Consider the following 23,320-nt stretch of genomic DNA (forward strand, 5'->3'; position numbering starts at 1 on the left):
TTGAGGATAGCGTCAACTTTTCTTGAGTCCATGTGGACCCCTTTTGGTGACAGAATGAATCCCAAAAATTCGACTTCCGTGACATGAAAAACACATTTTTCAAGCTTGGCAAAAAGTTTATGTTGGCGAAGTTTTTCAAGGACCGCTCTGACATGATTTCGATGGTCAGCTTCTGAGGATGACTATACAAGAATGTCATCTATATAGACAACAACGCAGACGTCAATGAGTTCTCTGAGGACAATATTCATGAAATACTGGAAGGCAGCCGGTGCATTGCATAGTCCGAAGGGCATAACTTGATATTCAAACAGCCCATACTTGGTACGAAATGCCGTCTTCTATTCGTCCCCTTCCTTGACCCGTACCAAGTGATAAGCTCCCCGGAGATCTAGCTTAGTATAAATACAGGCGTTTTTCACTTGGTCAATGAGCTCTGGGATCAGAGGTATTGGGTACCGATTTTTTACAGTTATCTGGTTCAGAGCGCGATAATCAATACAGGCTCTAAGGTCACCTTCTTTTTTTGTACGAAGAACAGAGCCGAGGATGCAGGGGACTTCGATGGACGGATAAAGCCATTGGCCAGGTACTGGTCTAAATACTTTCGCAAATGAAGATTCTCAGGCTCGGTAAGGGCGTAAATTCTACTGCAAGGGGGAGTGGCTCCGGGTATCAGGTCTATTTGACAGTCATAAGATCTGTGGGGAGGCAAGGTATTAGCCTGTTCCTTCTGGAAGACATCCCTGAATTCTTGATACTCTGGAGGCAATTGCGGTCCTTCGGCCGTTGCTACCGCTAGGCCAATACTAGGTCTAGGATAACAAGTGGTTGCACACTCTGGGAACTGTATCGTCTTTGCTCGCCAATCAATCTGAGGATTGTGTTTCTCCGACCAAGGAATCCCTAGAATTACCTGGAATTGAGGACCCTTGATCACGTCGAACACGATTACCTCCTGATGTCCGTCTTGGCCTAGTATCGTCACTTCAATAGTGGTATGGGTCACTGGTCCGGAGGCAATTTCCGTCCCATCCACCGTGGTAATGACGTCTCTAACCACCTTTGGACAAAGAGGTAGGTTCATCCTGGAGGCCAATTCGCGATCCACATAATTTCCAACTGCTCCGCTATCAATGTATGCCTTAATTGCATGCAAGCGATCCGGTTGCTCTGGGTTTATGAGGACCATTGGCATTATGAAATGCGAGGTCAAAGAACTGTTTTTTACGCTCGGCAAGCGGACCTCTACACTTGTCAGGCAAGGTCGTTTCCCGGCTCAGATTTTTCAGAACTCTTATCAGAGACTCCCACTGTCTTCTTAGGTGGTTTTGTCGGGCAATCTCGAAGAAAATGCCCAGGACTCCCACAATAGAGACATAGTTGCATTTGTCGTCTCCGGTCACATTCTTTCTGGGTTAAGGGGCCCTTTACAACCCCAATTTGCATCGGTTCGACGGCTTCTACTCCCTTGGTGTAACTTTGAGACTTAGGGAACACTCGTGTTTCAAACCTGGATCGATCCACCTTTCTATTTTGTAGCCTGTGATCCAACTGGACCACCAAATCAATGTACTCTGAACAATCCTGAGGAGGGTTCACTACCTGAGCAAGGACGTCTTTGAGTTCGCCACGCAAACCTCTGTAAAAAAGCGTGATCCTTTTGTCCTCGGGCCATCTGGTTTCCACGATTAGCCTATTGAATGATGCAATGTAGGTCAAAAGATCTTGATTGCCCTGTCGTAGGGAAAGGAGTTCATTGTCCAGGGCCTGCCCCTGGGAATGCCTTGCAAAAAGTCTTTCCATATTGGCCTGGAAGGCTGGGAAATCACGAAGGATTGGATCGTCCTGTGTAACTAGAGGGATCGACCAATCCGCGGCGCTGCCGCTAAGATACGAAAGTACAAAGGCTACCTTGGTCTGGTCCGTCGGAAAGGCTGCAGGTCTACAAAGAAAGTGCAAACGGCACTGATTCATAAATACTGCGAATCTTTTAGGATCACCAGAATAGCGTTCAGGTGTCGCCAAAGGCACATTTCCAGGTATGTTGATTTGAAATGGATTGGCTGAGGACACTGGAATATAATTCCCCCCTTAGTTAGGTAGAGGGGTTTGTCCTGCTTGACTCTGTAATAACTGTCTGGCGAGTTCATCAGTTCGTTCCTTTGACACTATCAATTCCCTCCTAAGGGTGTTTGTTTCCTGGCAAGCAGCATGGACTTCGGCCCTTAATTCACCCAACAACTGGGCCAACTGGTCTGTGTCAGAAGTTTCCATAGCGCCTGGGTAGGAAATTTTTGGTAGGCTTCGCGTTCTGTAACGCTCACCTGGTTCCTACGGAGGCGCTGACTCAGTCTGGACTGCGACCCTGGGTTCGGAATGCGCTCAGGGTGGGACCTCCGAATACGAACTGCCTGGTTTGTGAGGTATTTTTCTGTAGATGGGAAAAAAGGGGTAAATACCCAAGTGATAGGATGAGGTTCCCCCCCAGTCTTGCTTCTCCCACTTCTAGGCTTTCAACAAGTCTCAGCGAGCTCTTACCTTTGGCTTGGTGAAGGTGAGCTCTCCATCCTGCTTCTGGTGCAGGGGCGCAAGGAGTCCAGTTACGTCACTGGATGAATTCAATGTGCAGGTTAGAGTCCCTTTGCAATAGTCTTTAGATGCCGAGACTCCGTTGGGCGATGCTGTTGCAGTTGCACGTGCGGAGACACGTGAGTATAATTGAACTATGGTCTTTTCCAAAATGGCACCTGTAACAATGTCTTTTTCCCTTTCAGGTGCTGGGATGCTGTGGACGATGCCGCCGTTGCTGCACGTGCGGAGTCCGGTAAGTATAACTGAAATGTGGCCTTATCCTAATGGACGCCTTTAAACAATGTCTTTTTCCCTTTCAGGTGCTGGGATGCTGTGGACGATGCCGCCGTTGCTGCACGTGCGGAGTCCGGTAAGTATAACTGAAACGTGGCCTTATCCTAATGGGCGCCTTAAACAATGTCTTTTTCCCTTTCAGGTGCTGGGATGCTGTGGAGGATGCCGCCGTTGCTGCACGTGCGGAGGCCGGTAAGTAATAGTTAAACTGTAACCTTATCCAAATGGGCGCCTTTAACAATGTCTTTTTCCCTTTTAGATGCGGGGATGCTGCCGGAGTGAAGGCCGCGGTGAGCCTTGGAGTGATCAAGGATGGATAAGGTAAGCGAGCGCGGCTGCGGGCGTTTTGCACGTTTTCTAACCTTGAACTTTTCCTTGCATGTCTCGGAGACTGGATTCTGGAGGTTGAATTCAGGTACGTATGAATTCCGGCGTGTTTTCTTAACCCCAGGTTGCTGCTCGGGAAGCTGAGGATGTATCCGGACCAGGAATGCAGGAGCCGACACGGTGAGCGTCCTGCTGCTGCTGCAGAATAACGCGAAGCACGTGAAATCCATCGGGCGTGGTTTAAATAGTGTAGCAGAGCTTTGGTGCATGTTCTTCCTCCAGCCCCACCCAGGTAAGAAAAGAGTTCCTGATTTGAGGAAGTAGTTCCTCTCAGCCCTGCTGGCTGGGAACTTCAGCCTGACTGGGTTGCTCTGGGTGAGTATGCAGCATGGTCTGCCCCAGGTAAGTCCACCCAAGCATTATAACATGGTTTACCCATATGAGCCGGGGGCCTATGGCGCCAGGACTGAAACCCTTTATGAGCCTGGCGCCAAAGGTGCCAGGACACGGTCCAAAGGGCCCCTGTAGGGGCCTGCTGGGTCCGGAAGAATGAAAGGCGGGCCTGCTTCCGAGGATGCTGGACCTGTCCTGGCTCCTCGGGAGCAGTGCTCATGACACTACATTTGTTCGTCTATTAAACAACAAAGCTAAATCAAGTGAAAAAGCAGTCGTTTCAGGCGAAAATGCTCTTTTATAAATTGTCATTAGATCAGCGGGACAACATATCTTATTCTTGATACATTCATCCTGTAGGTACTCTACCATAACCTGTAATACCTTTCTCTGCATTTCTGGTGTATACTGACTAAACGTATCATGCACTTCAATTGGGGAAATGGCGGCTTCCGTAATCCATCTAAGCGCATCTCGCGTACAAATTCACATCTCTTCACTAACAGGTTTCAACGGTGGTATGCTGGACATACGACATATGCGGTTTATCTTTTTTCAATAATTCTTTATGCAATCGATCAAGTTCTCGCTTAAACACAAATATTCGGCCTATGTGTTCTCGTACTTTCGTCGCATTATCTCGCAGATTCGAAAAAACAACTAAATCACGCAACTCTTGCGGTACCACTGTATCGGCCAAATCACTCCATATTTTCACAAGATAATTCCCCATGCATTCTAACAATACCTGCAGTTCACCAAGGCCTCTATGATCAGATATGGAACTTTGCACAGCCACTCATTGTCATCATCAATATACGTTTTGGCCCATTCTTTCAGTTCTTCTTTCCTTCGTTTGCTAATCATGCTACGAGTCTGTCTAATGCTTCCTTGCGCAGGCCCCATCTCTGTAGAACTGCCTGCAAAAGCGGCTCACTCATGCCCTGGAGGCGGTGGAGGAAATGATGTCACAGGCACAGGGGGAGAGAAACTGCTTACTGCAGGTGCAAATGGAATAACGGGAATGGGAGGTACTTAAGGAAGAGGTGCAACTGAGTCAGTACTTTGATGCTCATTTTTTCGCTCATTTAATATTTTGTTTATTAGTTCATCTGATGTATGCAAATCTTGCTGGGGATATATTTTCTGTACATCTAATTGGAAAGCCCTGTCCATGTTCCTTATGGCTTCTGTCTGCTGATCATGCTCTAGCGCTTTCTCTACATTCGTTTTATGTCTGTGCGCGTGTTTCTCCCTACTTCTCAAACAGAGATTAGCTTCCTCCTGCAGTCTCTTACAACGTCGAATGCTGCAGTTCGGGCCTTTTTGCGTAGCAATACTGATTCTAGGTGTTCTATGAGTGCTAATTCAAAGCTCCCATTATTAGGCCACTGAAGGTCTGATACACGTCTGGTCTGCCTATGCCAAATCGCATTAAACACTATTGCCCCTATACCATACTTGATATACATTTCATGTGCCTGCGACTCTTTGGGTAGCGCAACCTGGCCAGTTTCCAAAGATTGTCTACCGCAGTGAAAAAAACTCACTAAACAGGAAGACAATTTCCCAGGCATGGTCAATTCTTACCCTAGGCATTTGAACTTGCAAGAGCAACTCTCTACCATTATCAGGACGTTTAAGAATCAGGACACGACTCACCTGATCAACCAATACGTCACTCAGGATGCAATTCGCCCGTATACAGACACAACCAAGAATCGTCGTGACTGCGTGTCTGGCTCAATCTGCCTTGTTCCAGGACCCTCGCCTTGATGCTCTCTGGGCGCTGCTCGTCGATCAGGGATCGGCTGTGTACAGATCTGCGGAGGAGTCTCTCATCACTTCTACAGGGGCACCCCGAACACCTTCCGATCCCGCTTCGATGGCTTTGTCCTCGACTCGTTTTTGCCTTCCTTCAACTTCAACGTATACGATGGAGCATCAGTGGGAGGGTCCCTATTCGTGCGCCATATTTGCTAGGCCATAAAGACCGCTTATGGAAACTAAGGCACAATAACCATATACTAAAATGACACGTCAGACTCGAGGTTCATTTTCCAAACAAGTCTGATTTATTTCAAAGTATTCTCAGTCGGCCGACTGGGTCTCACCGCCTCACGACGTGTGTTCGCAAACACCATGAGATGCGAGAGAGAGCGAACAGCGCTCAAGCAGCAATATATATACATTAGGCATATCCTTTGCTAAAGCAATTCGACCCGCCCTCATACATGTCATACAGGCTAGGGTTCAGTGATTGACAATTATGACAATTATGACACGTTATGCAAGTCTTCATTCAGCCTAAACATAGCTATTCTAGCAAAGGCAGCAGAGACAGCTTTCTGTTATGGGGAACATGGAGCTCTGGCTCGGCAAGGATATTGTGTTCTTAGCAGGGAAACATTCCTTGCTACGTTATCTGTGTGTTTCGGCTCATCAGCTAAGGATCAGATAGTTCTGAAGCAGAAAATACCACTCTCTGCGAAGGATCACCGTTAGGAGACTATAATTCATGTTTAACTGCCTTTTACAACAGTGCTTGCAAGACAAACCGGCACCTGGACTACTGATTAGATGCGGCTTCTGCTCGACTTCAAGGACTTAGTGAGAGAGAAAAACAATGTATTTCTGCACAGTTTGACATTCCTGTCTCTGTTAGTATTTCAGCATTCAAGCCGTGGCCTCACACGGTGTGCGAATCTAAAACATAGAATACATTTGCAAAGCATTTTGACAGAAAAGAAAAAAGCAAATGGCCGACATTTCACAAAATGGATGCCCTTTGGTTACATTGACGATTCTAGGATTGCGATGTTTGTCACATGATGCGATTGGCTTCTGGCCAACATATTAAACATATCATTCGACTATAGGGTTGCTTTTCTGGTCTAACAATTTCATAGATAGAACCATGTGTGACTTTAGTTTTAGAAAACACAAGCATGTTTCACTTTTTCAATAATGGTGGGTGAGAAAAGGTTTTCTTACCATCATTTTGATTACTTCAGGTATTCAGCATGAATAGTCGTGGTACAGTTTGTAAACAAGTCCCTGGGTTAGAATCCCACCTACAATGGTGCAATGAAAATAAGCATACACTGATTGCAAAGTCCTTTCACAGATTCATCGTGAATCGCTACTTCTGCAGTGTCGCCTCTCTAGACTTTGACATTTAAAACAGTAGTTGCTTTCAAATATCTATTAGGGCTATACCAAGTAGCCAACCATTTCACTTGAAATATTTTTATGCATGCAACCCGGAAAACCAGATTATTATGTCAATTGGGATTGTTTTAGCTAAACGTGAGAGTGCGGTCTTGTCCTCCCGGTCATGCATGCTTAAAATGCGCACTCAAAAATTGTTTGATTTCGTAAATTCGTACTCCAGTTATTGCGTTCTCATAGTTTCACGTATCAATAAAGACAGAGTAATGGCCTCCCAATCGTGGTTATCAGCAGAGGAGGGTCTCGTATTCCATTGACATCTGCTGCAACACAGGCTAGCCTCTGTTCGTGGTCTTATGTTTCCGATGGTAGAGGTTTCACAGACCTGGATCGGAAAGGGCAAGGTTACGTCTCTCCTGGTCACCCTCTCGGGAATTCACTGTCTTTCGCCTCCTCTTGAACTGCCGTGCTGAGTTGGCCCTCACATCGTGCGGTCTGCCTTGCTCGGCCTGTGCTCTCGTGCGCCACCTTTTATGCCTGTGGGCAAGGGAAAGGGACGTCCGGTATGAGTGATTCTGGTCAATTGCCTGACTTTGCCTGACCCTTTTATTGGGAGATGTCAGGTAAACGGCTCTGGTGTTAGTCCATTGTCTTTCGTGTTGTGCAAAAGTGTTTGTGTTGGAAAAGGGTGGAGGCAGTGTTTTGAAATATCTTACGGAGTAGGATGGTGAAAAGGTTTTGGAAGAAGGGGGATACCGCTTCTTGCCTCTCTGTGTCCCACTCGCCAAGGATCCCCATCCAGGTGATCCTCCCTCACTGGTCCTCCCACAGGTAAAGGATACAATAGGGATGGCCATGTCCTGGTCACCTGAATGACACATCCCTGGGGATTAGCCAGGGAGACACTGTCAGGTTTCTCACATATCCTTCTCCTATGCGAGGTGGATATACCTGTTTTTTGATAGATTTCCTGTTGATAAGACTGGCCAAAGAACAGGGTCGAGAGATGTCGAGGCACTCTTGCATATTACACTGATCAGTTTTAATCGGTAGAGGTGAATTGATTTTATCTGATTCTCTACAGTACCCGACAAATTGGGTTTCATGGGTTTTGAGTTTTCCCAATCCCTTACTGGAGAGTTTTGGGAGTTATGGTTTTCCTGCCAGGATCTCTGGGGCAGAAAATCTCTGAGGGGGCTGTGGGGTGGGTGGAAATTCCTGTAGGAGAGTAGAGAAGATTGGGAAGTCTCGGCCCAGGATGACTTCCTCAGGGAGCTCTGGAATTATAGCTGATGGTATTTCACATGTCGTGCCCCAGATTTGTATGTGTACTGATATCATAGGATAAATTTCGTTATGCCCATGTACACAGGTTACTCGGACTAGGGTTGCATGGTTTAGATCTTGTGGTGTAACTAAGTCGGCCCGTATAGTGGTCTGTTTCCTACCTGAGTCGTTTAGAGCTTTTACCTGTTTCGCGTTTACCCAAGCCTTTTCATAGGTGAACTCAATGGGGGTCTGACATAAGCAGATGCTAAAGGTCTCTAGCTCTTCCTCAGCTTCTTCCCACTCCTCCCCCTTCAGACAGCCTATCTCCATAGATTTGTCTTTTATATTCTTTGGACAGTGTCTAGCTAGATGTCCGATAGCTGTACAGGAAAACGAGACCACAGGAAGTGCTTTGCCTCCTTTTACTTCCTCCCTTGTGCTTTCATCTTTGGGTCTTGGGTCGAGTTTCTTGACCTCGACTTTCTCTCGTGGAATCCCTGCCTTGATTCTACATGACCCTCCCTTGTTTATCTATTCCCTGGGGTGTAGGGCGATGGATGGGCTTATGATCTCTTTGATCTTCCCATCGCTGGGTTTGATGGAAGTATTTAGCCGCATTTGCATGGTTTTGCACAGTCTCAATGGCCATGGCTAGGTTAGGTCGATTTAAATGAAGGATGGATTTTTGAAAAAAAGGGGGTAAGGAATTTGTAAATTGTTCTAAAGTAATCATCTCGGTCATTTCTTCTAGAGTTTTATTCTTTGTCCATAGGGTTTACCGTGTTTTTGATTCATCCACCCATTTCTAAAGGAGTTTCTCCTGGGTTTAACCTAATGGCTCATAATTTCTGCCGATAAAATTTGCAGGTTTGCCCAACTCTTTTCAACAAGCCTTCCTTGATGGATAAGGAGTAGGCTCCCTGTGCAAGGTTGAGTAGTTGATAAGAAGTTTGGAGTTCCCCTTTTAGCCAGGGTCCCTAATAGCATTTCTTAAGGTTCTCTCCCCACCCAAATTGTTCGGCCAGGCGTTCGAAGTTTAGGAAAACATTTCCCAAGTCCTCTCCTTCGAGATATGGTTGAAATACGCCTTGTGGTAGTAACGGCCTTGCTTGCAATTCAGTTCGTCTAGTTAGATTCTCCTGCAGTCGGTTTTCAGCTTGTATCTAATGGGCTGCCAATTGGGCGATGATGTTGGCTAGATCGGCCATTTCCTCCGGGGGTGTAAGGGTTCCCCCTGTGGTGTCTGAATCAGAAAAACTACTACTCTCGATCCCTTCCGATAAGGTGTCAAAATCCTCTGAGTCATCTGATTCTGAGTCTGTTAAAGGAGTAGACTGAGATAGATTGGGTCTTAACCCGGATGGTCTTGCCGCCGAAGGAGACTGAATAGCCTGAAAAAAAAGGCTCAGAGGGAGGAAGCCTCAGAGCACCAGGTCTGATTAAACAAAAAAAATGGTTGGACCCTTAGAATTATTCGGTCCCAGGGTTGTATGTTATAATGTGAGAGTGGGAGGGTATTTAGTAAGACTTGAGTCTTAAAGAACAGATCATGTTGACTGGATGTAATATGTAATTGAGAGGAGAGCATCTATTTTAATGTGGGTATGTGGTCTGAATCTAGGAGATCAACTATTTTATTTTCCTCTTCCGGTGATATCACAATTATTAGCATGGGTTTCAATTTTTATCAGTTGAATCATATCACACTCGGACACCATATATAAGGAACTCATGGAGGCAACAGTAAAGAAAGACACAAGTGATCACAGTTCAAGGGTGTTTATTAAATGCAGGGTGGAAAAAAGCCAAACCTAAATCTAAGATGGGAGCAAGCGTCGACCATCAAATGAAAATAAGGCAGTCCCTGTGGCGTTGTGTCAAAATAAAAAGGCTTATACTAAATAAATAACTATTGCCAATTCCTTACAACTAATTACAGAAAGGGTGTGGGATAGGGTTTTCAATGACAAAAGAAGTGTTCACAAATAATAAGTCAGTATGCGATTGCCAGGGATCTCCCTTCCCCACGTTTTCAGCATGGTACACTGTGGGACCGTGGAGCACAGCACACACTCGAGCCTTCTCAGCATGAGCCAATACACTCCACTCTGCTATATCTTTTTTTAAAAACATTTATTTAAAGATTTGACAAGTGCATCACATATATCATACATGTTTTGACATTTTGCATTTAGACATACAACAAGTTGTAAATTTTAGGACTGGGGGTCAGTTCGTATTGTTCATGTCCTTGGTTTTCCTTTGGGTTTCAGTCTGTGATCGATGATGGACCTGGGATTCCACTGGCTAGGTCGTTGGCTGAGCTAGAGGATTCATCTCCTGATGTGTCGGAAGGTGGTCCAAGATAACTCCTTAATGGGGCCCAGATATCTTTTGGCCTGGAGGCCGACACCACGCTTTGCACGTATAGTTCTCCAGCATTGGATCTTTCATGGATTCACATGCTTAGAATATTCCCCGTCGTCAGACTGGGACCCCTCGGTACACATATATAGCCTTTTTCAAAGGAAAAACTTTCGACACTTTTGTGTCCTATCTACGTCCTTCTAGGACCCGCCTACGCATGCTCCGCAGGCCGTGCTAGTATAAGAGGCCCGCCCCCGCGGCTCCCCTTCAGATTTCAACCGTCTCCAAAGTAGTGGGATCTCCTCGTGTTGTCCTACTGTTTTGTACTAGGTTGCGTCATTGGATTTCGAGTAATAATGTCCTCTGTGTCAGGTAAAGCGCTGTTCCGTCCATGCGCGACATGCGGCTTAAAAAAGGTTTACGAGGGGGACGGACATATGGACTGCATATATTGCCTCCACCCTCACCATTCGGCGGATACCTGCGACATATGCAAGGGGTTTTCTCAAAAAACCCTCAAAGACCGGAACCGACGCCTGGTGGCATGGCTGAATGATGGAGCGGGGGCATACCCCCCCTCGGAGGTGGGCTCCACACAGTCGGCAAAAACATCGCGCCGAGAGGCCTCGCCGGAACCGCCGGCGAAGAAATCTAGACCGTCGGAAAAAGAGTCGTCTGGAAGTCACTCCACTAGAGACTCCTCGGCAAAGAAATCATCCTCATCAAAAAAGCATGAGAAGGAAAGGAAATCCTCCTCTGGCGATCATCACAGATCGACCACGAGTCGAGAGTCGAGTAAAAGCGGGCACAGTGTGGAGAAGGCGGGACCGCCAAAACCACCTGCGAAGTCTTCGTCGTCGACGGCGGTCCAGTCATCGACCACCTCCCTACCACTTGCACAGGGGGCATCCACCGTCCCGTCGACGAGGGCCTCATCGACGGGGATCCTACAGGAGGCCTGGAGGCCTGAAGTCTTTGACCCGACCCCCCCGGAGCCTTTGCTACAAGAACAAGCTATGTTGCTGTCCTCGGAGGACGAGAACGAGAGAGTTGCTGGCCCAGCAGACCTAGGGCTACGAGCGGCTGACAAGTCGTCGACGAGGGCCTCCGTTACACCGGTATCTGCCCCTCTCCTCAATCCTCAATCGGTTTTGTCGTTGGATATTCTGTCCACGCTTCAGTCCTTGTTGCAGTCGTTGGACCAGCGACTACCCCAGGCAAGCCTGCCACAGTCACTCGTCGACGAGCCGGGTCCGTCCCATCAACCGACGCACCCACGCACGCCAATCTCAACACTGGCACAGGAGGAAGGTGAGCTGCCAGATTCGGAGTCCGACAGGGGTGCCATGTCGGATATCTCATTATCCCCCTCCAGGGATCCTACCTGGGAGTCAGAGGCGGAGTTGGAAAACCCCAGAAGCCCAGCTCACCCCTCCCCTCCGGACGACATCGCGTCATTCCATTCTATGATGGAGAAGGCATGCAAAGAATTTGGTCTGTCCCAAGAAGAACAGAAAAAGGATTGTTTTTTGTTCGACCACATGGGCAAGAGAAGGAGGTCGGTGTTCTCGATACCAATACTGGACCATGTATGGAAAGAGGGGTTGCAGACAATGAGACACCCATTCTCAGAACCAGCAGTGAAAGGACGCCTAGAAAAAAAGTTTAAGGCTCCTGAGTCTACCCCCAAGTGTTTATCCTCCCAACCAACACCGGACTTGGTGGTGTCAGCGGCAGCAGCGAGGAAGGCAAAGGCACAGCACAAGTGCACGACTCCTCCTGAGAACGAGGCGAGACGCCAAGATGCCTTTGGCAAGAAAGTGCTCTCCGTGGGAGCGACCACAGTAAAGGCTGCAAACTCTCTGGCAATTGTGGCCAGATACGATAGGGAGATGTGGCACAGATTAGCACCGCTGCTTCATCATCTTCCAGAAGAACAGAGGAAGGCGGCGATGCTACTGGTCCGAGAGGGTGAGGAAGCCTCAAATCACGCAATAAACATTGCGGTGGATCTCACTGAGTCAGGCTTCAAGCAAGTCAACAATGGGGTGGTATTGCGTCGACAGTCATGGCTTAAGTGTACCTACTTCAGGCCAGAGGTGCAATAGAAGGTCTTAGATATGCCCTTTGAGGGAGACCTTCTTTTCGGCGAGAAGGTGGACGAGGCCCTAAAAGGGATGAAAGAAGATTCGGACACGGCACGTTCATTGGGTGCCCTCCAGAGTGGCAGAAGTTACAAGTCTTTTCGTCCCTTTAGAGGGGCTTCAGGTAATTCGAGATTCTCTTCTGGAGACAGATCCTTTGCCAGATCGGCTTACCCCTCCCAGGGATACCGACGTGCCTCACAATCGGCTAACCGTCAACGAAACTTCCAGTCTTCCAGAAAACGACCATCATACCCATCGTCGTCGAGAGATAAGCAAAATAAAGATTAGCAGTGACATACCACGCACCGTTCTGGGGGGAAGAGTCTCAGCATATGTCGACGAATGGGAAAGGATAACGACGGACCAATGGGTGTTAGACACCATAAGAAACGGACACTCTCTGCAATTCAAACACAACCCTCCGCAAATTCCACCTGCGTTCACCGCTCAGTCCCATATGAAGGTACTGCAACAAAAGGTTACACTCATGTTAGCGAAGGGCGTGATAGAATTAGTTCCAACATCACAGAGAGGTCAAGGAGTCTACTCAAGATACTTCGTCGTAAAAAAGCCGAACGGCAAATGGCGTCCCATTCTAGACTTACGCGATCTCAACAAGTCCTTAAAGAGCCTAAAATTCAAGATGCTCACTCGGCAGGAAGTGATCCGCGCAGTTCAAAAGGGAGATTTCCTGGCGTCCCTGGATTTACAGGACGCGTATTTCCATATTCCAATGTGTCGGAAACACAGGAAATTCCTACGTTTTGTAATAGGGCGAACTCACTACCAATTCACGGTTCTTCCTTTCGGGCTCAAGACCTCCCCCAGAACGTTCACAAAATGCCTGGCTCCAGTGGCTGCCTGGCTAAGGAAGCAAAGCCACCATGTATACCCATACCTCGACGACTGGCTGGTAAGGGGATCCTCCCCAGCGTCGACCAACACAAGTCTGCAAGCCACCAGGCAGCTTCTACAATGACTAGGATTCGCCATAAACTTCGAGAAATCCTCTCTGCGGCCAACGAGAACGCTGGTATTCTTGGGGGCACAGTTCGAGACTCAGTTAGGGCTGGTGAAACCTTCCCTCGACAGGACCTCAAGACTCATTCAACAAGCGGCCCGGCTACGGCGGAACACCAGGATCTCAGTGAGAAAGTATGTTTCGGTCCTGGGGGCCATGGCATCCTGCATCCATCTGGTGAGAAACTGTCGACTATTCATGAGGCCAGTCCAAGAATTCCTCGTGGACCGATGGACACAGGCTCATGGATCGTGGTCGGACAGGATAACCGTCGACGACGACAAGCTATGTCGGACCCTCCAGTGGTGGCAGAGTTCCCACAATCTGAGCAACGGTGTGCCCCTACAGGAGCCGGAGTTTCAGAGCACCATAGTTACGGATGCGTCCCTAACCGGATGGGGAGCGCACATGGGTGCTCTCCAAACGCAAGGTCGCTGGTCTCCAACGGAGTCACTCCTACACATAAACGTACTGGAACTCAGAGCGGTACGATGGGCTTTGAAGGCGTTCCTACCACACATCAAGAGTTCGCGAGTGCGAATACTGACCGACAATACAACAGCCATGTTTTATCTGAGGAAACAAGGAGGGACACGATCGAGGACCCTTTCCATAGAAGCCCAGAGAACATGGCATTGGGCATCGAAACACGAAATTTCCCTCGTGGCTCATCACCTTCCAGGAGTGAGGAACGGCCAAGCCGACTCCCTCAGCAGAAGCATGGCCCAGATACACGAGTGGGAAGTGGACACGGGTCAGTTGAGGAAAGTGTTCGAGAAATGGGGTCACCCCCCTCTGGACGCCTTCGCGACCAAAGACAACAAGAAATGCGAGCAATTTGCAAGCAGATGGCCCCAAGAGGGATCGGTGGGGGAGGCGTTCTCCTTCCCATGGACGGACATGTTCCTCTATGCTTTCCCCCCGTTTCCCCTCATACGGAAAACAATACAGTGGATACGCAGATACAATTGCCGGGTGATTCTAGTGACACCATACTGGCCGAGGCAACCGTGGTTCTCAGACCTCCTCCATCTATCGCTGGAACATCCCATAGCGTTTCCGAAAGTCCCGTACCTTCTATCCCGGGACAGAGGCACGGTGTGGCATCACGACCCGGACAGTCTGAACCTTACGTCCTGGCTCCTGACTTCTCGGAGTTCGGCGCCTTAGACATTTCAGAGGATTGCCAAAAAATTCTACAGGCGGCTAGAGCCCCTTCTACTAACAAATCTTACTCCTATAAGTGGCGGAGATTCTGTGAATGGTGTAGAGGACAACGGGGCCTACAACCATTGTTGGTGACGCCAGAACAAGTTCTACCTTACCTGCTCCTCTTGGCAGAAAAGGGATTGTCCCCCTCGTCGATAAAGGTACACCTGGCAGCCATCTCGAGGTTCACAAGGAAGAGGCAGTCGTCTCCTCTATTCAGTGACAGACTGGTAAAACACTTCATGCAGGGTTTATTTCGAGCCTTTCCCCCGGTGAAACGTTTTCCCCCGATGTGGAGCCTCAACACAGTGTTGGCAGGCTTGATGAAACCGCCTTTCGAGCCTATGGCCACGTCCGACATAAAATTCATTTCGTGGAAGTTGGCATTCCTGATAGCTATCACATCAGCCAGACGTATCTCGGAACTACAAGCGCTGGTCGTGGACCCGCCCTACCTAAGATTCTTTAAGGACAAGGTAGTCCTGGCAACTAACCCTATGTTCGTCCCGAAGGTTTCGACGGTATACCACAAACACTCATCCGTGGTTCTGCCTACTTTCTTCGCCACTCCATCATCGGCAGCAGAAAAAACTCTTCATACCATGGACGTTAAGAGGGCCCTGAAATTCTACCTACATCGTACACAAGACATCAGGGATACTCGGCAACTGTTCGTCGCATATGGTCCGTCGACAAGAGGAAAAGCAATCTCTAAACAGGGACTGGCTAGATGGGTCTCGTCGACGATTGCTTTTTGTCACACTAAGGCGGGAAGGCCACTGCAAGGACATCCTAGAGCTCATTCTACAAGGTCGATGTCCTCCTCAACAGCGTTATGGGCTGGGATTCCGCTGACGGACATATGCCAAGCGGCGGCATGGTCAGTGCCCCACACGTTTACCCGCCACTACTGCCTTGCCAGGCAGCATGCAGACGAGGTGCAGATGGGAAGAGCTGTCCTGCGCCATTTGTTTCAGTAAGGTAAGCTCTTCCCTGTGGAGATTTGGTTATCTACCCTCTTAAGGGCGATATACTTTATGTGGGCAATGTTATATGACTTAACTTATCCCTACGGGAGATATGCATTGTGTAGTAGGGTGAGGATATATATTGTTACATTACATTCTCACCGCCGTCTCAAGCGTTACTGCTATACAATCTATTCTAAGCATGTGAATCCATGAAAGATCCAATGCTGGAGAAGGGAATAGTTTCTTACCTGTAACTCCATTTCTCCAGCATTGGTATCTTTCATGGATTCACATGCGCCTGCCAACCTCCCCGTATGTAATGTATGTGATAAATTTAACCCTTCCTACTTTGGAGGGGCCGAAATCTGAAGGGGAGCCGCGGGGGCGGGCCTCTTATACTAGCACGGCCTGCGGAGCATGCGTAGGCGGGTCCTAGAAGGACGTAGATAGGACACAAAAGTGTCAAAAGTTTTTCCTTTGAAAAAGGCTATATATGTGTACCGAGGGGTCCCAGTCTGACGACGGGGAATATTCTAAGCATGTGAATCCATGAAAGATACCAATGCTGGAGAAATGGAGTTACAGGTAAGAAACTATTCCCTTCTTCAGTTTCTTGTACTAGAATGAGGTCTTTCATCCAGGCCTGTCGTGTGGGAGGGTTACTTGCCTTGCAGGCTCCAAGTAGGCATCTTTTGGCGACTGCCCCCGCGACTGCGACCAGGTGACGTGTTTTGATCGAGACCTTCCCAATGTCACCAAGTAGTTATTTCAGTGGAGTTGCTGGGATCCTGTGTCCAACAATATTGCTTACAGTGTCTGCTACCTCACACCAGAACCTTGATATAGGGGGACAGTCCCAGTACATGTGAAAGGAGTTTGCCCCTTGGGTGTGACACTTTGGGCATTCCGGTTTGGTCGTGGAGTCGAATTTGGCGACTTTGTTGGGAGTGATATGTAGATGATTTAATATTTTGAATTGAATCAGTCTAAAGTTGGTGCACATAGAAATTGCCTTGGTAAACTGGCAGTATTTGTCCCATTGGGTGTCCTCAATGGTGATGCCCAGGTCTCTTTCCCATTTGGCTTTCATTGTGTTTTTGGATGAGGTGTGCCGTTGTACTGCGTTGTAGAGGGTAGAGATTCTACCCCTGAAGCCTTCTGGCGTCATGGTGTCGGTCAGGAATTGATGGGTAGGTGGGGCTTCTGGGAGGGATGGCCATTGTTTCTTGCACGCGGCTTTAAGTCCATAGTATTGTATTGTGGTTACCAGCCCGGACCCGATCTTTGCGTGGACCGTGCTTAGGGATGCAAATTTCCCATCAGGGTATAGGTCTCCTATGTGCATTTCTTTCCCTGGGTCCCATTTTTTCTGAAGGGTTGTGTCCAGGGTGGGTTCGAGCTTTGGATGGTGCCACAGCAGGGTATGTGGCCAGTATGGGTTGTCGCATCCCACTCTGCTCATTAGGATGGACCACGCCCGGACTGTAGAGCCTACTGGGTCGACCTCTCCTCGGTCTCTCTGTGCTTTGAAGTAGGGCATTGCCCTTATGTTGTAGGGGGCTGCCGCAAACTTTTCAGCTTGTGTATGTGCGTACGCCTCGGTGGAGTCTGACCAGTATTTTGCGAAGTGGGCTTGGGAGGCCTGATAGTATAGTTGAAAGTACAGGACTGCCAAGCCCCCGGTATCGTATTTCTCGCAAAGTTTGGGCCATTTGATTCTCACGGTACCTCAGTTCCATACAAACCTAGTCGCCAGTCTCTGAAGTTGTTGAAAAAACGGTTTGCCCGGCCAAATGGGTATGTTACAGAACAAATACAATAGTTTCGGTACTATCACCATTTTGAGTAGCGCTATTCGCCCGTATAAAGAAATTGGGATTTTGTCCCATACATTTAGCTTATGTTCCAATAGTATTCGGTATGGTTCATAGTTGTTCTTGTACAGGGTCTGCTTATCTGTGGCCATTATGATTCCTAAATATCGGGCTGTGGTCGGTGACCATTTGAATTGTACAGTGGCTGGGGTCTGTACTGTGGATGCGGTGAGTGGGATAATTTCCGATTTAGCCTGATTTATTCGGTACCCTGAGTATTTAGCGAATGTCTCTATTTCTTGCATTACCAGTGGTAGGTTGGTTTCCGGGTTTCTGACATACAGCATTGTATCGTCCGCGTAAAGTGAAATAAATTGGGGAGGTCCCCTAACGCGAATACCCCTCCATCCGTGTTCGTGTCTGAGTTTGGCTGCCATGCCCTCTATGGTGAGTGCAAATATAAGAGGGGATAATGGGAAGCCTTGCCTTGTGCCTCTACCAAGTGCGAAGCTTGGGGATAGAGATTTATTTGTTCTGACCATTGCTCTGGGATCGGTGTATAAGACACGTATATATTTGATGAATACTGGGCCAAATCCCATTTTGCTTAGTATAGAGTAAATATAATTCCAGGACACGGAATCGAATGCCTTTTCAGCATCTAGTGTAACTGCTGTTGTTTTGGCTTTTGGGTCCAGTTGGGAAGTGATGGCGAAGAATCTCCTGAGATTTAATGCGGTGAATCTGGTAGGGATGAACCCCGATTGGTCGGGATTTATAAGTGTGTTCATGCATTTTATGAGTCAGTTTGCGATCACTTTGGCGTATATCTTGGCATCCGAATTGATTAGAGATAATGGTCGGTATGACATGGGATCTTGTGGTGGCTTGTGGGGCTTAAGGAGAACTGTGATAATGGCCTCTTTCATGGTGTTTGGTAGTGACCCTTTGCTTATGGCCTCCTCCCAGACTTCCAGTAACATGGGGACTAGTTCCTCCTTAAATGTTTTATAGAGATCGGCTTGGATTCCGTCAGATCCTGGGGCTTTGCCCGCCCTTAAGTCCGCTATGGCTTGTCCTAGCTCTTCTGTAGTTATTGGTAGGTCGAGGGTCGTTTTGTCTTCGTCTTCCAATTGAGGAAGGGGAATTGAATCTATGTATTCCTGTGGTTCTTTTAGGGAGGCTTGGTCCTTGTTAGTGTAGAGTTTATTGTAAAATTTCTGGAACACCTCGATGTCGGCTGCTTTTGTTCGCACATTCCCGTTTGCGTCCGTTATGCTGGTAATATGTCTCATTCCTTGCTCTGCTTTGATGAGGTTGGCGAGTGTGCGGCCAGCTCCGTTTACCTCGCCGTATCTCCTGGCTTTTATAGGCTGTGTCATGTAGAAGATTTCGCGTTCGGCCAGTGATCTGTATTTTGCCATGAGTTCTGCGATGCTTTGCAGGTGATACTCGTCGTTATTGGTGGCGTGTGCATTTTCCTGTGCTCTGAGTTCTCCTTCAGTGTGGTCCAATTCCCTCCTTACGTCTCTCAGCACTCTGTGAGTCTGTGCCATTCGTTGCCCGCGCAACCAAACCTTGAATGTCTCCCAAATGACTGCCTTTGAGCCAACCGAGTTTGCATTTCGTTCAAAGAAGCAGGTTATTTCTGTTCTGCGGGGTTCTATCATTGTTTGGCCTCTCAGTAATGCGGGGGGGCACCCTCCAGTTGCGGGTTGTACATTCTGCGGTGGATGGTGTCAGCTCAAGAAGGACCGGTGAATGATCAGACATTGTGCGTGGTTGTATCTTGCATGCTGTTACGGCTGTTATTAGGTCGTGTGTGCATAGCCAGTAATCTATCCGTGAACTGGACCCGTGTACGTAAGAGTAGAAAGTATATTCCCTTTCCAGGGGATGCAGCTCTCGCCATGCGTCTGCGAGGGGGATTGTGATCATGGCCTGGTGTATTGTTAAAGCAGATTTGGTATGAGTTCTACTCCCTCTCGTGGTTCGGTCTAGCTCCATGTCCAGAATTGTATTAAAATCTCCGCCCCAGAGCACTTTGGCGTGACCTATCGGGGTTATCATCGTGAGGATCTTTAGATAAAATTCGGGGGAGTTGATATTGGGACCATACGTGTTGATTTTGATTGTTTGTTCATTGCACAATGTACCCCACATGATAACGTAGCGGCCCTCTTCGTCTATTTCAGTTTTGGTTAGGTGAAAATTGGTTCGCTTGTGCACCACTGTGAGTACGCCTCTGGCTTGTGTGGAGTAGTCTGTGGTGGCTTTAATGGATCCCCATGTTCGGGCGAATGCTTCTGTCACTTTTCTCGTTGCGTGTGTCTCCTGTAGTAGTAGTAGTAGGATATCGATTTGGTGCCTGTTCGCGTAGTTCAGAATTTTCCTTGCCTGGATCGGGTGTGCTAGGCCCTTAATGTTCCATGTGAGTAGCCTCACCCCCGGTGGTTTAGCTTGCATAGCCATTGGTTTTGTATCTTCGCTGTTTCCTCGATGTCTTTTACAGGTACTAATGTTCTGTGATTCTTGCACTTGTCTGTTTTTTGAATTGCTCCCTTTTCCCTAACTGGGCAACATGCCCTTGACCCCCCCGTCCCGCCTCCCTCACTATCCCCCCAACTGGACAGTGTATCCCCTTTGATAACTTTCAACTTTTGAAAAAGGTGGGTGGCTTTGCTGGACTGTCACTCTCCGTCACCCGTCTTGACTGTCCCGAGGGGCGCCGCGCTGTATCTTCGCTGATCGGAGTTGGTGCATTTTTCCGGTGGTATCTTGTCTTACGTAGTGCCCTTCATTTGGGTGTGGCTTCTTTGTCTTGTGGGGGAAGTGGAATGTTGCGTTCTATGTAATTCATGGCTTCTTCCGGGGCTTCGAAGAAGTATGAGTATGTCTTCCCCGAGTGTTGTATACAGAGTTTTGCAGGAAAGAGCATTGCATATGGCACACTTCTAGCCCTGAGTGCTTTTTTCACCTGGTCGAAGGTGCGACGTGCCGCCTGTACCCCACTGGAGAAGTCCGGGTATACATGTATCCTGGCTGAGTCGTACATCATCGTCCCTTGTTCTCTTGGTAGGCGTAGGATGTGGTCTCTGTCGCAGTAATTTAGTAGATGGGCAATTACCGTTTGTGGCGGTGCCCCTGGTTTTGGGGTGGTGCGGACATTCTATGGGCCCTCTCGATTTAAAATTGCTGGGAGAACTGTGCATCGGGCAAGGCCTTCCTTATGACTTCCTCCAGAAACACTTCCATAGGGACATTGATGGATTTCTCGGCTAATCCCACAACACGTATGTTATTTAGGCAGGACCGTGATTCTAGGTCCTCACATTTAGTTTGTACCTGCCGTAGGCTTTTCTTGATGTCCTCAATATCTCTTCCATGTTTGGCTGTGGTATCCTCTACCTCGCCTATTCTATTTTCGGCCTCGGTTACTTGGGTATTTGTTTGTAGCATGTCTGCTCTGATGGAGGCTATGGTGCTTCCAATATCATCTAATTTGGTGTTTACAGCTGCGAAACCTGCTTGCATAGCCTCCAGTGTTTTGGAATATTTTGGAAAAGGGGGGCAGTGTTTTGGAATATTTTATGGAGTAGGATGGGGAAAAGGTGTTAGAAGAAGGGGTAAATACTGCGTCTCACCCGTCGGTGTCCCACTCCCCAAGGACCCCCATCCAGGTGATCCTCCCTCACTGGTCAACCCCCAGGAACTGGATCCAGTAGCGATGGATGTGTCCTGGCCACCTGGATGACAGATCACCAGGGATTAGCCAGGGAGACACCGTCAGGTGTGGGACATCAGCGATGCTGCACAGCACCCCCTGCTGTCGAAGCTTTTTCAGAGACTGCAAAGCAGGGTATGAATATATCTAAGATGAGAATCCAGTGGGAGGAACATCCAGCAGAAAGAACATTACTAGGGGTAAGTAATTTGTTCTTCTACAGGGGTAGAGGCTATGCTAGTTTTGATCTCAATGGCTGTGCTGAAGTGAGCACCAGAAATCGATAAGCCCAGTGAGATATCAGTCTTTTTGACCTTTCTATGATCAGGTGATGCTGGCCTAAGCACTGCGACCTAGAATGCAGATTGAGGAAATGGACAAAGGGTTCCTAGACGTGCTACAGTGCTGGTGAAGGCTGGAGAGATGTGCAGAATGCACAGAAGCCAGACCAATACTGGTAGAATCGACTGATGTCGGACACAGAGCCAGTGGGCAGCAGTGTGGTTGTCATCGGCACAACAACCAGATGTCCAGAGAGTGGGGCATTGTTGTAAGATACCAAAGGCAAATGTGGAGGTGAAAAGACAGATGCTATGAAGCCACAGAGCTGTCAAGATGTTCCCTGACTGAAAGGTATGTACAGAAAGCTAGAACGAAAGACTGAGTGAGACGTGCCAGTTGAGCAATGAGCAGGTTGCAGGCATTAGCGGCTAAAAGGAAGAACAGAGGGTCAGCTGGTGGATGGAAAAAGGTGTGACATGCCAATCCCAGTAGAACGATGTGACGGATCAGAAGCTGCCGAGGACGGAGACCATATATAATTAAAAAATATAATATAATATAAATTAAAACACTGGACAGTACTCGCGGGACAAGCCAAGGCACTTATGCATACAGGCGTGAGCATACTCGCATATATACTGTAGGAATTCCAACAAGAGTGGCGAGTATGCTCAACCTTTAGAAAAACAACAGCAAGGTTGGTATGTATGCAGCATAGGGTGGACACATGAGTAAGTGTGTGCAGGCACCCAATATTCCGTTTAGGGTTAGAGCTATTAAGAGTGCTGTAGGGGAGGCAAGGTATGACACTGACCTAAAAGATACAATTTGTAAAACCTATATTATATTTTCAATGCGGTTGGAGAAACTCCTAATGTGTCCTCTAGCTGGGATGGGAGTAATCTTGTTCATCAAATCATAAACAAACAGTCCTAGTTGTATCCGTCAAATAAAATGGCCTATACTAACAAAAAACGAAAGCCTGCCTTACAGCTAGTACAAAAGTTGTGAAAGAGAAGTATGTATATAAAAGGAAAATCAGTGTTTGATAAAGAATAAATGTGGCTTGGTCAGCTTTCCTCTTCACATGTAAACAGCACAAAATAAGGCAGTCTCTAGGCAGGATGACATACTCTGGCTCAGATATGAACACTGGAACAGTTCGGAACATGGATCGAGGCCCACCTGGCTGTCCACCTTATAGGCTCTGCTTCCAGTCTTTCCCAAATAATGAAACAAAAGGTTCACACCAGTCCCCCTCTGTCGGGCTCAGACCTTGTTCACAAAAAACTGTTCAACGTCGGTCCCCCTTTGCCGCACTCAGACCTTAATAGTTCAACAATCTATTGCTGGGGCTTCCTTCCCCAAGCCTTTTTACAGTTCGGGTCTCCTCAATCGGCTCAGACCGCTTTGAAGACTTTCGAGTGTGCAGGGCTTCCTTTTCAGACCACCGCAAGACCACTTCAACTCAGAGTTTACTATTCAACTTTTCCTGTCCCCTTCTCTCAGGGTTAACTTTGTTCACTTTTATGTTTAGAGTTCATTCACTTTTATTGCTTCAAATAATGCACCTTTCACAGAGACTTTCGAATGGGCTACTCCTCTTTGCCGGACCACTCCGTTACTCAGTATTGCTGATTCTGCAACTGTCTTTATCTTAAAGTTCATTCACAGGTCTGCCTTTCCTCGTGTCTCATCCAGACACATGCAGCCTACACTTGCGGTATATATTTGCAAACTTCAATCTTTCTTAGCAC

Source organism: Ambystoma mexicanum, chromosome 1p (genome assembly GCF_040938575.1).
Source record: "Ambystoma mexicanum isolate Mex_15411 chromosome 1p, UKY_AmexF1_1, whole genome shotgun sequence".
In the NCBI taxonomy this organism is placed as follows: domain Eukaryota; kingdom Metazoa; phylum Chordata; class Amphibia; order Caudata; family Ambystomatidae; genus Ambystoma; species Ambystoma mexicanum.